Genomic DNA, 16,698 nt, shown 5'->3' with positions numbered 1-16,698 from the left:
GAGTGTTAATACTCGAGTGAACCTGAACCGAACTATGCAAGGCCTGATTCCCATCTTCGGGATACGTAGGCAACTTCATCCTGAAGTCCGACCATAAACACCTCCAAATCAATTGTCCTGTCCATGCGTCTCATCAGATCATCTTTGTTTGTTCTTTACCTAAGAGTTCGGCTGTGATATCTACTCTGAGATAAGAGCTGGTTACAGTGCTGGGCAATGTTATTCAATCAAGGAGAAATTTGTGATCTTTGGATTCGGGGTTGTCCATCTTGAGGATTGACTCCATGCATGTCAAGTGGTGATCCTTATCGAAAATGGTTTTGAAAAGTTTTGATAAAAGTTGATTTTGTTCAAATTTTACCTTTTACAATTTAGACCATTTTTAGACCAAAAGGAAAATTTTCAGTACTCATAACTTTAAATTTATTGATTTCAATACAAAGTTCTCCAACTCTCGATACAAATCAAAGTTGCTTTTATTACATTAAAAAAACTTGAAAAGAAATATCAAAGTATAAACTAGGGGCACAGATGTGTCAGGTGCTCTTGCGTCCCTCGCTCGTGTTTGTGGAAGCTTCTGATACCAAAATGGACCCGATTTGTGCCTCATCCTCGAGCCAAGCCAGGCACTTGTTAGAAAGGGCGCAACTGAAACTAGGGGCAGGGGCCAGAAGCTCTATTGTCCTCCAAGTAGTGAGGTATCTAGATAAATATGAACCTCGGACAGGGAACGAAACCGAGTACTCTACCCCCTCTTCTGGGCAGGTCTAGTAATGTCCAAACTAATGTCTGAATCTGAACGGGAAGTAGAATACACAGTGTGTGAGGCCGATCAGCTGAATGCCAGGTTGTCAAGTTATCCTGTAGCTCATTTCAGTCAGGTTAAGCTAGGGACAACACCAAGCAATGTCAACAACAGACCTGTTGCACATCTAGTGATACTCAGGGCAAGAATCCACTACCTTGAGCTTGTCCATAGCCATACCTGGGGAGGGATGAAAGAAAAAAGAGATTACAGAATAGAGAGATGTATGCTGAGAGAAAAAGTGAGAAAAGGGCTTTGAGAAAAAAACAAAGTATAAGTGTCGAGTAATGTGAGAAACACGTATGAGAAATGGTGGGAAACATTACCTGAAGAAGTAGTGGACTCCCTGCAAATTTGGTAGTCTCTCGCCAATGGAAGGCGTTTAAGCCCATCAAAGTCTCGACTAGCACCAAGCCAATGCAACTCTTGCCCTCTTTTAAACCTTGGGCCACTTCAATTAGCCGAATGCTGGACCCTCCAAAACTAGAGGCAAGAAAGAAAAAAGCCAGCATACATAAGCAAAGGGCGTGTTGTTGAAAACCTCACCAAAGAAGGTTACCTCGGTCGCTAACATCAAAAAATTGACGGATCAGGCTGAGAATATCCAGCTCTCTGTTGTGAAGTAAAAATCGAGCTTCATGTAGAGTGAGCCCATACATCCGTCCCAAAGCTTGGATGTGGTCGAAATGGGGCTGTGGTATGATTTCCTCATCGCGTCAAGATTCCATTAACGCTTGAAATTTTCAATTTTCGGGCATATCTCTTGTCCCACGAAGCTAAAGACATGTGTAATCAGGTTCCGGCATCTAGCCGTGGCATATAGGAACGGAAAGCAAAGCAGAAAACGGTTCAGCGAGAAAAATGCATTTATGCCGAAACCCCAAAAATTCATCTTTTCTGAGCCATCTAAAGTTGCAATCTAATTCGAGAGTTTTTCGGCAAAAATGGCTCAATCTGTGAAGAATTTGCAGTTGAAATGAAGAAATCACAGAGCTCAACCTTTTGTAGAAGATAAGGCCGTGAGTGGGAGCCAGTTGTCAACAATCTGGAGGTTCTGCATATTGATGACCGGTAGGCCATTTCTTGTAGCCGGCAGGTGGCCGACAAGTTCCTAGTCTAGCCGGCACCTTTCCTCTGGGGTCTGCTTTCCACCTTTGTGCTGAACAGTGCTAGAAACATGTGTTTTGTTCTGCTCTTTGTGTGTTTTAAGGTCTTGTTTTGAGTCCTTTGGGTTTTAGCACGTTTGTCGAGTTGTATTTGTAGTTGTTTTGTTTATCGAGTTGTTGTTGTTTTTGTTTATAGAGTTGTATATTGCATTTTGTATTTTGGTTGTTGGTTGATTTATTACCCAATTAAGCATTTTGTTTTAATCAAACACTCTTGGCCATTTCAATTCCATGTCCATTTCATGCACGTATGGTGCTCATGATGCAAAAATGACAACACATTTTTCATAAAAAACAGCGAGTTTTTATTCCGGTCATGGCTTTTTACAAAAATGGAGTACAAGTTTTAAAGCAAAATAGAACTTGCTAAAGCTATACATGTGCTAATGCTGCTAACAAAAAGAAACTTAGCAAAGTACAAATAAATCAGCGCCAGTTATCTCAAGCTTGAGAGGCCCTCTTCATCCTCTTCCCGAGGGAGACTCAGAGCTGTCTCCATTAGCGCCACTGTCTGAAGCAGACCCTGAACTAGAGCCAGAACCGAAATCATCGCCACTCTCGGAGGACTCGGACTGTGGAATCATTGCCTCCCCGGAGTCACTGGTCTCAGCATCATCGTCACTTATCACTGGCTTCAAAGGGCTCCTCCGGTCTCGACCACGACACTTCTCTCGGCTGCGTGCTGGGGCCCGTCTTTCTCTCCTCTCTGCTGTTGGAGGAGGTGGTGATTGTAACGCCCTCAAAATATGACATAAACCAACCATTCATAAGACTCATAAAAGATAATAGAAATGTTATATTTCATTTATCAGAGTTTATATTACAAAAGATATTACATGTAATTTCTAAATGTTAACAACAAAATAAGTGCTCTACGGGCTTACATCTTTCCAAGTTGTCACTTGGTTACAACAAAAGAAGAGTCCTAACTCTTTTACATATAAAGCACTCGGCTTGAATTTACATTTGAATACAAAAAAATGTAACAAAACGAAGCCTCCAACCCTTAATCCTCCCAAGCTATGCCTTTGGAGGTGGCATGTCACCAGTACTTGAAAGTGGTGTCCCAAGTAGAGTGAGCCAAAGCCCAGTAGAGATATGCTACACAATATATGAGAGATAACTAAGGCATAAGCATCAGATAAATGTGGGATATTTCTTAACCGACACATATTATTTATGTGACCATTCAATATACATAACCATAACCAAATCCATTTCCAATCATCTATTTCAGGTAAATCTATTTACCAAGTTCATAGTTATCAAACAACCAAAATGAGATTTTAACTCAATGGTTCATAATTTAATGCATTCATCAATCCAACACTTCTATTTCTTGGCATTTTACGGAACTACGTCCGAGAGAACCGGCACCCATAAATAAATAAGATTTCGGGACTTTCACCCTGGACACTCCGGCCAACTTAATTCTCAATGGAGTCCATCTCATATCTTCTCCCAAACAATGGAGTACATCCCCTATCTCCTCCTATACAATGATGCACATACAATGTATTTAAACACGTTATCATATACAATGACTCATCAATTCACATATTTAATGGTTTACTCAAACCGTCATATTCAATGACATATTTCAATTGATTAGTTTTAATTTTTCTAATCCTTATGCATTTTCTGCAACAATCATAGCTATCCTCCACCAATAGCCCAAAACAGATATTTCTAAACAGATAAATAAATCTATCAATAGATAATTTATCAAATTTTCCATAGGTGGGTGATTTATTAAGCCAACTACATCATTTAATCACATTTCCCCCTAACTTCATAGTTCCCAAACTAATTTCATATTTCCACATTTATTTCATTATTTATACAAAATAGTTCATTTAATTCAAACTAGGGCATTTTTCCCCCTTTTCCAAATATTACACCCAAGGCTAAATTTCACCCATTATACACAAATAACCCCATTTTCAAGACCTCACATACACATATGGAGCCCAAAATAGAAAACCCCTCTTTCACAAATTCAAACCCAAACCCTAACTTCACCCAGGCTTCCCAACTCCACTATTTATGCAAGAATGACAAATATCTAGGTCAAAACTCATATTAAAGAGCAGATTATCCCTACCTCAAATGGAAAAGCTCAAAGAGGAAGAAGGAGAAACTTAAAGATGCTCTAAACTTGAACTTTTTCGGATCAAAGGAAAGCCCACGCAATACTCTACCATTTTTAACAAAGGAAGTAGGGTAGAAGGGCCCTAGATCATGAAGTATCTGTAGAGAGAGAGAGGCAACTGACCTAGGGTTTTGAGTGAAGAAGAGATCAAAAAGTGATATAAAATCACGCTGCTGCCATGTAATAACCCTCACCACTGATTACTGCTAAACTGAGACTGATTGTGTTAAGTAATTGAATCGATTGAAATACTGAACTGACTGATTGAATGTACTAGTTTAAATGCATTTCTATCTGTTTGACTGTTAAATTATCTTTCCATGTTTTATGTTTAAATTGCGAATTGAAGGCCTTATCGGCGGCCGAATTCAGAATCTGAGAGGGTGATTTATGATCAGGAGTTGGGCCGAGGTAACGGCCGAGCAGATTGAGAGCCCAACGGTGCATGGGGCCGAGATGATTGACCATCCGCCAAGAAATGGGCTGCCAGAACCTGGGCCGGGCAGAACTTGGGCCAAGCGTGAGCCGCCCCGGTCCAAGAAGGAGCTCGGCTAGATAGCGCTTGGTTGGACCGAGCTGCCTGATCAGGGGATGGTTGAAGCCAGACAAGCTGAGTGACCGGCGCCCGGTAAGGCGTGGTCAACCGAGGAGACTGTTTGACCGGCAAGAAGGCCGACCAAAGGAGGTACCCGGGCTAGGCTTTGCCGGGATGCCGCCTAGCCCGGTCCTCCATGTGTTTATCCGGTTAGGCGCATGGGTATGAAGCATGGCATGGTCGTGGTAGAACAGCTCGGCTGCCGAGCTCCAACTGTGAAGTCAGGCAGTTGAGATTAGGTGATGTTCAGCAAGGTCTATGCTGACAGATGGGATAGCAGAGCCACGTGTCAGGAGATGACTGGGAGTGGGTAAGGGGCTCAGAAGGTATATAAGCATGTCTGCGCCCCCCATACGCGACACACGAACATCTCTGTAAGGAATTTTTACACTCAAACACTCTCTCCCTTCTCTTTATCCATCCTAAGGTGTGTGCTAACTTGATCATCGGAGGGTTTTTCCGGCCACACACCGCCGGGTAGCTCACCGTTACTTGCTCGCAGATGATCGGACATCAACGGAGCTCGGAAGAAAGGAGTACGGGCTTGCCGGAATATTTGCTCCCCGTACAATTGGCGCCGTCTGTGGGAAGCTTGACAGACAAAACCTTGTCTTCCAGGTTCATCTGATCGCCGTCCATGGCGAACAACGACGAGTTTCCGTTGTCCGCCATCGACGGAGCCACCCCGGAGTATACCCGAAGGAGAGAGGGACCTCCTGTTGTCTATCCAATGGCTGACTTGGGAACGCCCACTGGCGGACAGTCAGGAGACGCGCGGGACAAGCGCGGACGAAGTCATGGACATTCACGGAGTCCAGACGGTCACCGGCGGAGGAGAGACTCGCACGCCAGGCGACTGGAAAGCAAGTTGAGGGATCAAGATGCTGTTATCCGGCGAATGGCGGCGGAGATGGAAGATCTCAAGCGGCATGTCAAAGGGAAGGGTGTAGTTGGAGTGGGAGACCACAGTGAGCGCACCCCATCCCGCCGTTCAGGCGGTCAGAGTCAGCGACGTACTCAGTCAATATCCATTACCAGAAGTTACCAGGTTGGTGATTCCGACGTGGGTGCAGGGAAGTCTAGCGCGCAAGACAGCACCTACAAACCTTCACGTCCGGAGACGACGTCGAGGTACTCTTACTCTGCTCAGTCAGAGGATTTACGGGCGGTCTTAAAGGAGCGGGCCCGCCGGCGCGAAGCACAGAGAATACCGGTGCTCCAGCGGTTATCTTATGGGGTACACTCCAGTGAGGAGGTCGGAATGCCTCCACCCCGCCAAGCAGTGCCGCTCTTTGAAGATACGGACTTGGCCAGGCTGAGCGCCACCCTATTTTCCCTGGATATAGAAACAACACCGCTTCCGGCAGGCTTCCACCAGTCTAAGTTCACACTTTACGACGGAAAAACCGATCCTTACATGCATGTGAGTCACTTCCGACAGGTTATGGCCGGACATAGGCGGAATGACGGACTTATGTGCCTAATCTTCCCGTCAAGTTTGGGCGAGCTGGGCTTAAAGTGGTTCGAGCGGTTGCCGGAAGGGAGCATACAAAGGTGGCATCAGTTGGCCGAGGCGTTTGTTACACGCTTCAAAACCAACACAAAAACACCAAAGGAAGCTGATCATCTGCTAAGTGTCAAGATGGAACCGAGCGACACACTGAAGGTATACAACTCAAGGTACTGGGAAACCTTCAACGAGATCTTGGACTGCCCAGTCAACCTTGCAATCACGCAATACAAGCGTGGTCTCCCGGTCGGACATAGACTGCGGGACTCGCTTACCATGCACCAGCCGACCTCCATGGGCCAGCTCATGCAGCGCATCAACGAGCACATCCGAGTAGAGAATGACGCGTCAGCTTCTACCATGAAGGCCACCCCGGCAGCAACAGACAAGAAGACAGCAGGCAAAGTGCACGCAGTTGGGCAAGAGTCCAGCTGCTCAAGTGACCGAGCAGAGGAATCGGACCGTGGTTCAAATCGAAAAAATCGGGGCAGAGGACGTCGGAATGACCGGGATGACTGCCCCCGAGATGACGTAGCAGACGCAAACAGAAGGATGAAGGCAAGGACCGGCATCACCACAGTCTTCAAGATTCCAATTTATCGCATACTTAGTGAAATCCGAGATGAGGAGTATGTCCAGTTTCCTGCTAAGTTGGGCGATGGACAGAAGGGCTATAATCCGCGGTATCGCTGCACATTCCACCGGGAGAGGGGCCACCGAACAGAGGATTGTTTTCCATTGCGCCAGCACTTGGAAGAGCTGGTTGCAGCCGGGCATCTAGACCTTTACATTGATGGCGGATTAAATCCAAATCAGGCTCCGGTCGATCCCAGGGGACAGGATGACCGAGACGCACCACCACAAGGAGTTGTTAATGTCATCCACGGCATCGTGGAACCGGAGCGAGTTTGCGAACTTCGGGGCATGATAAAAAAGGCAGAGCATATGAGGGAAGTTTTGTCGGTGCAGCCTGCCATCAAAAGGGGGAAGACTGAAGAAAAAGACGTGATTAGTTTCACCTCAAGGGATCTTGAGCGCATCCAGACGCCGCACAATGATGCCCTAGTGGTAACATTACGCGTCAAGGACTTTGATGTTAAGCGAATCTTGATCGATCAGGGAAGCTCGGTCGAGATCATGTACTACGATGCGTTCAAGCAGCTTAAACTCCGGGAGACAGACTTGGCTCCGGCAACTTCGCCACTGGTTGGATTCAACTCTCAACCGGAGTGGCCTTTGGGAAAGATTATCCTGCCGATCAAAGCGGGATCCGTGGTCAAACAAGTTGAGTTTTGGGTGCTACAAGTGCCTTCGACGTACAACCTTATCCTTGGAAGGGGATGGTTACACGCCATGCAAGCTGTAGCATCGACTTATCACCAGGTGATGAGATTCCCCTCGGCCATGGGGGCAATCGAGGAGATTTGGGGCGATCAGGTCATGTCCAAGCAGTGCTTCATGGCGGTCAACGGAAGCCGGGCTGCCAAAGGATTCGTTCAAATGATCGAGGGACCGGAGGACCAGGGTGTCTTGGATGATGTGGGCACCAAGGCCGAGGATAAGGCTGTTGAAGAATTGGTTGAAGTGCGGATTGATACCGAGCAGCCGGACAAGTTCTTCCTGCTCGGTTCAAGTCTCACGGCCATAGAGAGGACCGAGATGATTGAGTTTTTGATGACGAATATCGAAGTCTTTGCATGGTCGCCTTACGACATGCCTGGCCTCGACCCAAGTTTTATCTGCCATCACCTCAATGTTTTCCCTGGAGCAAAGCCAGTCATCCAGCGAATAAGGAGATCGGCGTTGCATCACGCCGAGGTAGTTGCTGAGGAGGTAAAGAACCTGCTGGAGGCACGAGCAATTCAGGAAGTGCACTATCCTCGGTGGATTTCCAACACAGTAGTGGTGCCTAAGAAGAATGGGAAGTGGCGAGTTTGTGTCGACTACAAGACAGTCAACCGAGCTTGTCCCAAAGACAGCTTCCTTTTGCCGCGCATAGACCAGCTAGTGGACTTGACGGCTGGACACAATAGCCTCAGTTTTTTGGATGCGTACCGCGGCTATCACCAGATCGCCATGCATGGGCCTGACCGAGAGATCACCTCTTTCACGACTCCAAGGGGACTCTTCTGCTACCAAGTCATGCCATTTGGTTTGAAAAACGCCGGGGCAACCTTTCAGAGGATGGTGACCAAAATGTTTGCTCCTTTGCTTGGTCGGACAATGGAAGCTTATATTGATGATATGGTGGTAAAAAGCCGACATGAGGCAAACCATTTGTCCGACTTAGCTGAGATGTTTGCCATTCTAAAGAAGCACAAGCTGCGCTTGAACGCCTCAAAGTGTGCCTTTGGCGTGGGATCCGGAAAATTTTTGAGATTCCTAGTCACGAACCGAGGCATTGAAGCAGACCCTACTCAGATCAGAGCCGTGCAAGCGTTGAAGCAGCCCAGCTCGGCTAAGGACGTTCAGCATCTGGCCGGTATGGCCGCCGCGCTTAATCGATTTACAAACCGGTCATCAGATCGCTGCCGCCCTTTCTTTCAAGCATTGAAGTCAAAGTTCTCATGGGACGACAAATGTGACCGAGCTTTGGCCGAGCTCAAGGAATATCTGTCTTCTTCGCCACTGTTGGTTACACCAGAACCGGGTGAGGAACTCTACCTTTACCTTGCCGTCTCCCAGCACGCAGTCAGTGCGGTACTGGTCCGGGCTGAAGGAATCAAGCACCTCCCAATTTTTTATGTCAGCAAAACTTTGTTACCGGCAGAGTCGAGATACTTGCCGCTGGAGAAGCTTGCTTTAGCCTTGATGATGGCTTCAAGAAAATTGGCGCACTATTTCCACGCCCATACCATTGTCGTACTGACTGAATTTCCCCTCAAGGCCTTGTTTGAACGGGCGGACTTTTCAGGCCGAATTCTTAAGTGGGCGGACGAGTTGGGACAGTTTGATGTCAAGTTCCAGCCGCGCACTGCTATAAAAGCCCAGACCTTGGCAGATTTTGTCGCCGAGTTCTCACCTGGCATTCATCCGGTATGCCCGGTCGACATTACCGAGGCAGATGATGAGATGCACGCAATGCCAACCGAGGTACAACCAGTTGAAGGAGGTAGCGCCGCGGATTTAGCGCGCACCATCGAAGTTCCCTCAGTTTGCACGATCATACCACCCGGTGATGCGATGACGGAGTTGTGTATCACCAGCCCATCCACTCTGTCCGGTCCCGCATCACCAATGGGGGAAGAAATTCAACCGCACCGCTCAGAACCTGATGATTCGCCTACGGACTTGGGCATTCCGAACCAACTTGCTGAGTCCGGTGCCGAATCATCAAGGGGGGAAGGAATGGTTCCACATAGCTCAGAACCTGCGGCCGGCTTCACACCGCAACCTGATGATTTGCCCACGGACTTGAGCATTACAGAACAACTTGCTAAGTCCGATGTTGAATCACCAAGGGGCACTGAATTTGCACCGGTCAACACCGAACTTGACACCGCACAGCCGAACAATTGTGATCCCACTGCCCTTCGCAACTCTCAGGACCCATCCGATTGCTGGAAGCTTTTTGTGGGGGACATGTGGAAGCTTTTTGTTGATGGAGCATCCAACCGCCATGGTACCGGCCTAGGTATCGTTCTTATCTCCCCGGATGGCCTAACCGTTGAACATTCTATCACGCTTGGCTTCCCGACATCTAACAACGAGGCTGAGTACGAGGCACTTCTCGCCGGGCTTAAGAGCGCAATTCAAATGAAGGCTGCCGAGCTCCTGGTGTACAGTGATTCCCAGCTTGTGGTTAACCAAGTTTCTGGGATTTATGAAGCAAAGGACGAAAGAATGACGAAGTACCAGGCTCTGGTCAGGGCACATATCAAGCAGTTTGAGGCAATTAGAGTCCAACAGATTGGCCGGGAAGAAAACAGCCGAGCTGATGAACTGGCCGGTCTCGCTTCTATGGTGGGTAATACTTTTCCAAACCCTCTTTTGATTGACTTTCTTCCGCGGCCAAGCATTGAACACGCCGGGCAGACAGATGTACTCTGCGCCGCGCTCGGTCCCTCTTGGATGGACCCCTTGATCTTGTTCCTCAGAGACCGGACTCTTCCAACTGACAAGAAAGAAGCACACAAAATCCGGGTGAAGTCAGAGCGGCTTTGGCTCTCTTCATCCGGCGCATTATATAAGAAGTCCTTCACTGGTCCTTATTTAAAGTGCGTGCACCCGAATAGTGTGGAGGCCCTCTTGTACGAAATTCATGAGGGCATTTGTGGCAGCCACATAGGAGGCAGGTCCTTGGCCTACCGTGCTATTTTGCAGGGTTACTAGTGGCCGTGCATGCAGGCCGACGCACAAAAATATGTCCGCAAGTGCGAAAAATGCCAGAAATTCGCCCATCAGATCCACCAGCCTGCCAGGGAACTTCTTCCCCTCACCAGTCCTTGGCCCTTCGCCATGTGGGGGCTAGATATAGTGGGACCACTGCCAACAGCACCGGGCAACCGGAAATTCTTCATCGCGGCCACAGATTACTTCACAAAGTGGGTTGAAGCTGAGCCCTTGGCAACCATTAAAGAGAAAGACGTGAAGCAATTTGTTTGGCAGAACGTGGTCACGCGGTTTGGCGTCCCCAAGATTTTGATCTCTGACAATGGCACCCAGTTTGACGGTCGCCTATTCAGAGGATTTTATGAAGATTTGAAGATAGAATTCTACAACTCCACCCCGGCTTACCCGCAGTCCAATGGTCAAGCCGAAGCATCGAACAAGACTATACTGGATGGGTTGAAGAAACGGCTGGAAAAGGCCAAGGGCAAATGGGCTGAGGAATTACCTAGCGTCCTTTGGGCATACAGAACAACCCCGCGACGTTCCACCGGGGAAACTCCATTTGCTTTGGCTTACGGCATGGAGGCGGTCATACCCTTGGAAGTTGAAATGCCCACCCTCAGAAGCGAGAGTTTTGAGCCCGAGCTGAACACCGAGGCTATTGCCTTGGAGCTGGACCTAGTGGACGAGCGTCGGGAGAAGGCCCTCATCCATGTGGCCGCCTACCAACAGGAGCTCTCAAAGAAGTATAACAAGACGATACACCCCAGACCGTTCAAAGTTGGTGATTGGGTTTTGAGGAAGATTATGGGCAACACCCTGGTGCCAGGAGAAGGCAAACTAGGGACAAATTGGGAAGGACCCTACAAGATCACTGGTCTGGTGGGCAAGGGGGCTTACCACTTGGAGGATTTAGAGGGAAGAGCAATACCTCGGCCATGGAATGCGGCCAACTTGAAACTGTATTATTTTTAAGCTTCTGCTTTCTTTTCTTGTGCAAAGAAATTTTTTGGCTTGCACCACAGCATGTAATTCTTTTTGTCAATTTATAGAAGTAATTTTGCTTTAGCACTTGGACTATTGTTTTCATGTTACGGACCATGATGATGTACTCCGGTGGGAACAGTTGGTGTTTTGTCCAACTTCGGATTCCCAACCGAGATGATGTACTCCGGTTGGAAGAGTTGGTGTCTTGTCCAACTTCGCATTCCCAACCGAGATGATGTGCTCCGGTTGGAAGAGTTGGTGTCTTGTCTAACTTCGCATTCCCAACCGAGATGATGTACTCCGGTTGGAAGAGTTGGTGTCTTGTCCAACTCCGCATTCCCAACCGAGATGATGTACTCCGGTTGGAAGAGTTGGTGTCTTGTCCAACTTAGCATTCCCAACCGAGATGATGTACTCCGGTTGGAAGAGTTGGTGTCTTGTCCAACTCCGCATTCCCAACCGAGATGATGTACTCCGGTTGGAAGAGTTGGTGTCTTGTCCAACTTAGCATTCCCAACCGAGATGATGTACTCCGGTAGGAAGAGTTGGTGTCTTGTCCAACTTAGGATTCCCAACCGAGATGATGTACTCCGGTTGGAAATGTTGATTTGTTCAACTTTGTTACAACCGAGATGGGTATTTCGGTTCATGAATTTGTTTTGTTATGCTGAAGTGCTTCGACCGTGTTATGGATTCCGGTCGACAAAGTGTTGTTCAAACGATGAGTTATGCCGAGATATTTTGCTGAAAATGGAATTGATTACTACCGTGCAAACACTTAGAAAAATTTGAGTTTCTCATTGAAAAGAAAATCATTACAAAAGGTGGGGACAGAGCCCGGTTACATCAAAAGAGTTGGAAGCAAAACTACAAAAAAGAACAAAGAGAACAGAACTAAACTAGGGGGGAGAGATTGGTGAACTCGTCCTCGCCAGCATCAAGGTTGATGGTTGGACTGACGTCTTGGGCACCGGGCTCAGCATTGCCGGGCTGCTCTTGCACCTCGGCCTCCTCTGCCTCAGAATCTGTGTCATCCTCTCCATCTTCAAGTCCTTTCTCGGCCTCCGCTTGCAGAGCGCTGAATACGTCGTTTGCGTAAGGTACAAGGTAGACTGGTAGCGAAGCTGGAGGAGGGTTGGCAAATACGTCGGTGTCGGAGCCTTGGCCGAGGTGTTCGCAGGCAGACTTCCAGCCTGCTTTGAAGTAAATGTCTTGTGTTGCAAAGACTTATTTCTTGTAGCTCTCCTCGGCCTCGTTAAAGCCGGCGGTGTTTGCAGCCCGGCAAGCTTTCTTCTTCGATTTCTTCAGGGTATCCACCTCGGTCTGGAGCTCGTTTTGTTTTTTCTCGGCTGCATCCAGCTGGCCGAGCTGTCTGTTATTGTCGGAGTTGGCCATCTCAAGAGAAGACTTAGCCCGGCCGAGCTCGGCTTGAAGGCTTTCAACCTGGCTGGCTGTGTCGTTGGCTTTCTGCCTAAGTCTGTGGATACGCTCCAAGACCAGGTGTTGTTTTTGAATGGCCTGAAAAAACAAAAGCAACGTTGATTAGATAGGAGACCGAGAAAAAAAGGAACCGAGCAAACACTTGTGAAATTTTCAAAGGAACATCAACTTACCCTGGCCATAGACTTCACCGACGATTTGACCAACCGAGTGTCGGGGACGTGGTCGCTGCCGACCACGTCGCTCGGTAGTAGCAGGGCTTTGGACAGATCGAAGGCGAGCAGATGCTCTTTATCCGCCTTGATCGAAGCCGTCGCCGGGATATCTTGACCCCGGTGCTTCAAATGCGGGCGCCAGGCCGGCACTGGGGCAGGGGCGTCTGTTGGGTGCTCGGTGGTAAGCTCGGTGACTAGCTCGGCGGACGGGTCTGCCCGAGCTCTTTTTCCGGCACGTCGTGCAGAGGGTTCTCGGCTGGATTGCCCGGCGGATTGAGTGGCAAGAGCGACCACAGTGCCACTGGATTGACCGGCGGCTGGTGACCGAGTTACTACGCTCGGCACGTTGGCGGATGTGGCGGTGAGCAGGTTCTTGATTCTGCTGCGCTTGGCCATTTCTTGTTCCTCGGTCAGGCGAATGAGGGGAACGTCAGGAAGGGAAGGATCTGGAGGCGGCGAAGGAGCGCGAAGGAAGTCAGTTACTCTACTCCGGCGCGGAGTAGAATACTTGTAGGTCGGTGTATAGCCAAGTAAATCATTGCAATCTCGGTGACGGTACCTAAGCACGGTCCGAATTGTTTCGACGTTGGGGAATTGATAGTTGGCTTGCAAGGCTTGGATTGCTGCAAAAGAAACAGGAAAACCGGTTAGTTACAAAGTAAAGAATTAAGCTAACCGAGCAAGTTTGGATGGCTTACATGAAGAACCGAAGTCCTTGTTTATGAACCAGCCCGGCACCTCGGCTGTTTCGTAATTGCCCGACACCCAGAAAAAATCATCGTCGTGAAGATCTTTATCCGGGGTGCCGGTCACAATTTTTTCCTTGCCCGGTCTGATCTTCAAGTAATAAGCCAAACCGTCCCCGGTATGGCCCATTGTGTATTGCCTTAATATCTCGGCTAGACCCAAGTTGGTGCCTAGCCGATTGTTCAATTCGTGAACGCCGTTGATTATTCTATAGGTATTGGTGGACACTTGGGTGGGTGCCAGCCCGGTGCGGCGAAGGAACTCGGTTATAAGAGGGTTGAGCGGGAAACAGAGGCCCCCTTCAACAATTGAGAGCACGGTGAAGGGGCATTGGTCAACTCTTCCCCAGGGTGTGGTCTCCTCTTCAGCCAGTTCGAGATGAACATCGGCCGGAATGCCGTAATCCTCTCTGAAAGCAGCTAGCGCGGCCGGAGTATCCACTAGGAAGTGGAATTTCCCCATTTGTGGCCGGCTTAGTGTATCCCGGCTGAGGGGTTTGGCACTGGTTATTGGATGCTGCTCGGTCCTGAGAGCCTCAGGAATGACAGTGGTCCCCTTGGACTCTGCAGGAAAAGGATGGCAAGTGTTAAGTGTTAGCGCGGTCGCGCAAAAGGAGCTGGATTTTAGCTCGGTCATTAAGGGTGCCAAACCACCTCGGTTGTTTATTCTATCTAAGGAGCCCGGTCGCCCAAGCAGACTAGATGTTAGCCCGGTTGAGCGACCAAGTCCTTTTGATTATCTCAGTTTTTGCTGGGTTTGAGACAAACATGTTATTTGCTCGGTCAGGTTGGTTTTTTGGATCAAAAGAAGACCAGGAGCCCGGTTCGCTCCAGTTCTTCAGTGTTCTTCAGGAAGAAGAAGAACACCAAGAACAGAAGGAGGTTTAGTACGAATTCTACGACCTATGCCCTAATAGCTATGTTTTTGTGCCCTAATGTGTGTAATATGAAAGAAAATAGCAACCAAATAGAGGAAGGAGGACTCACCAGTGAAGGGCAGGGTCGAGTCCCGCGAGCACAAAGAATGGCAGACGAGTCAATGGCAAGAATGCTAGAGCTCTGGAGTTGAGAGACGAAATAGCAGTAGGAAGAAATGGCTTGAGGGGGGTGATGTATATGTAAGTACGAAAGGCCACCCAAATTCAAAAATCTGGCAAAAACGGCGGGTTGGCTGCCCGATGACCAATGGCAGCCCGCCACGTGTCCCCATTTATGGCGACGTCAGGATTGAAGCGACGGGTTGGAGAGTCGAAGAGCCAACCGAGGTACTTTCGAAGGAACAGATGTCAGCCGAGTAGTATAACCAGGCAGGTTTGTGGACAGTTATGTTAACTAGCTCGGTTCCCCTTTGGAATTTTGGAGGACGGGGAAGTGTTATCTCGGTCGAAGAGAATAATCCCAGTCACGCTTTCGCAGACGGAATTAAGGGGCAATTGAGAGGGTGATTTATGATCAGGAGTTGGGCCGAGGTAACGGCCGAGCAGATTGAGAGCCCAACGGTGCATGGGGCCGAGATGATTGACCATCCGCCAAGAAATGGGCTGCCAGAACCTGGGCCGGGCAGAACTTGGGCCAAGCGTGAGCCACCCCGGCCCAAGAAGGAGCTCGGCTAGATAGCGCTTGGTTGGACCGAGCTGCCTGATCAGGGGATGGCTGAAGCCAGACAAGCTGAGTGACCGGCGCCCGGTAAGGCGTGGTCAACCGAGGAGACTATTTGACCGGCAGGAAGGCCGACCAAAGGAGGTACCCGGGCTAGGCTTTGCCGGGATGCCGCCTAGCCCGGTCCTCCATGTGTTTATCCGGTTAGGCGCATGGGTATGAAGCATGGCATGGTCGTGGTAGAGCAGCTCGGCTGCCGAGCTCCAGCTGTGAAGTCAGGCAGTTGAGATTAGGTGATGTTCAGCAAGGTCTATGCTGACAGATGGGATAGCAGAGCCATGTGTCAGGAGATGACTGGGAGTGGGTAAGGGGCTCAGAAGGTATATAAGCATGTCTGCGCCCCCCATACGCGACACACGAACATCTCTGTAAGGAATTTTTACACTCAAACACTCTCTTCCTTCTCTCTATCCATCCTAAGGTGTGTGCTAACTTGATCGTCGGAGGGTTTTTCCGGCCACACACCGCCGGGTAGCTCACTGTTACTTGCTCACAGGTGATCGGACATCGACGGAGCTCGGAAGAAAGGAGTACGGGCTTGCCGGAATATTTGCTCCCCGTACAGAATCGATTGATGTTTTCTGATCATTAGAATTTACGTTATTTTATGGTGTGTTTATTTGAAAACTGATTTGGTATGATTACATTGGATCAATATTGATAAATTACATATATTGGCTTTAATTACAACTTTGCTAATTGAGTGGGCCACTACACCAAACTTTGTCTAAGACTTAGTCTTGCATTACACAACTCTTCCTCAGCCATTTTGAGAGCATAGCCGACTAGAGTGAGAGAGTGAGAGGAAAAGAGTGTCTTCAACTTGAATTCATCAATTTTAGTTTGGAGATTTGAAGGAAGTGAAGAGAGATTGCATAATTGAGCTCCCTTATCTTGCATTGGAGACCTAAGGTAGTATAACCACCCTCTTGTTTATGAATTGAGCTTATTCTTGCATGATTCATGTCAAAATTAGGAGATTGAGTCTAGAATTGGCTTAATGTGTTGAATTGTAGCATAGATCATGCATCCATGCTTTCATTGTCGAAATTTGAGTCGATTTCATGGACAATTGTTACTTGCATGTCCAA

The sequence above is a fragment of the Camellia sinensis genome, chromosome 7, assembly GCF_055761805.1.
Source record: "Camellia sinensis isolate YWXY chromosome 7, ASM5576180v1, whole genome shotgun sequence".
NCBI classification, from domain to species: domain Eukaryota; kingdom Viridiplantae; phylum Streptophyta; class Magnoliopsida; order Ericales; family Theaceae; genus Camellia; species Camellia sinensis.
Note: the sequence above shows the minus strand (reverse complement) of the source record.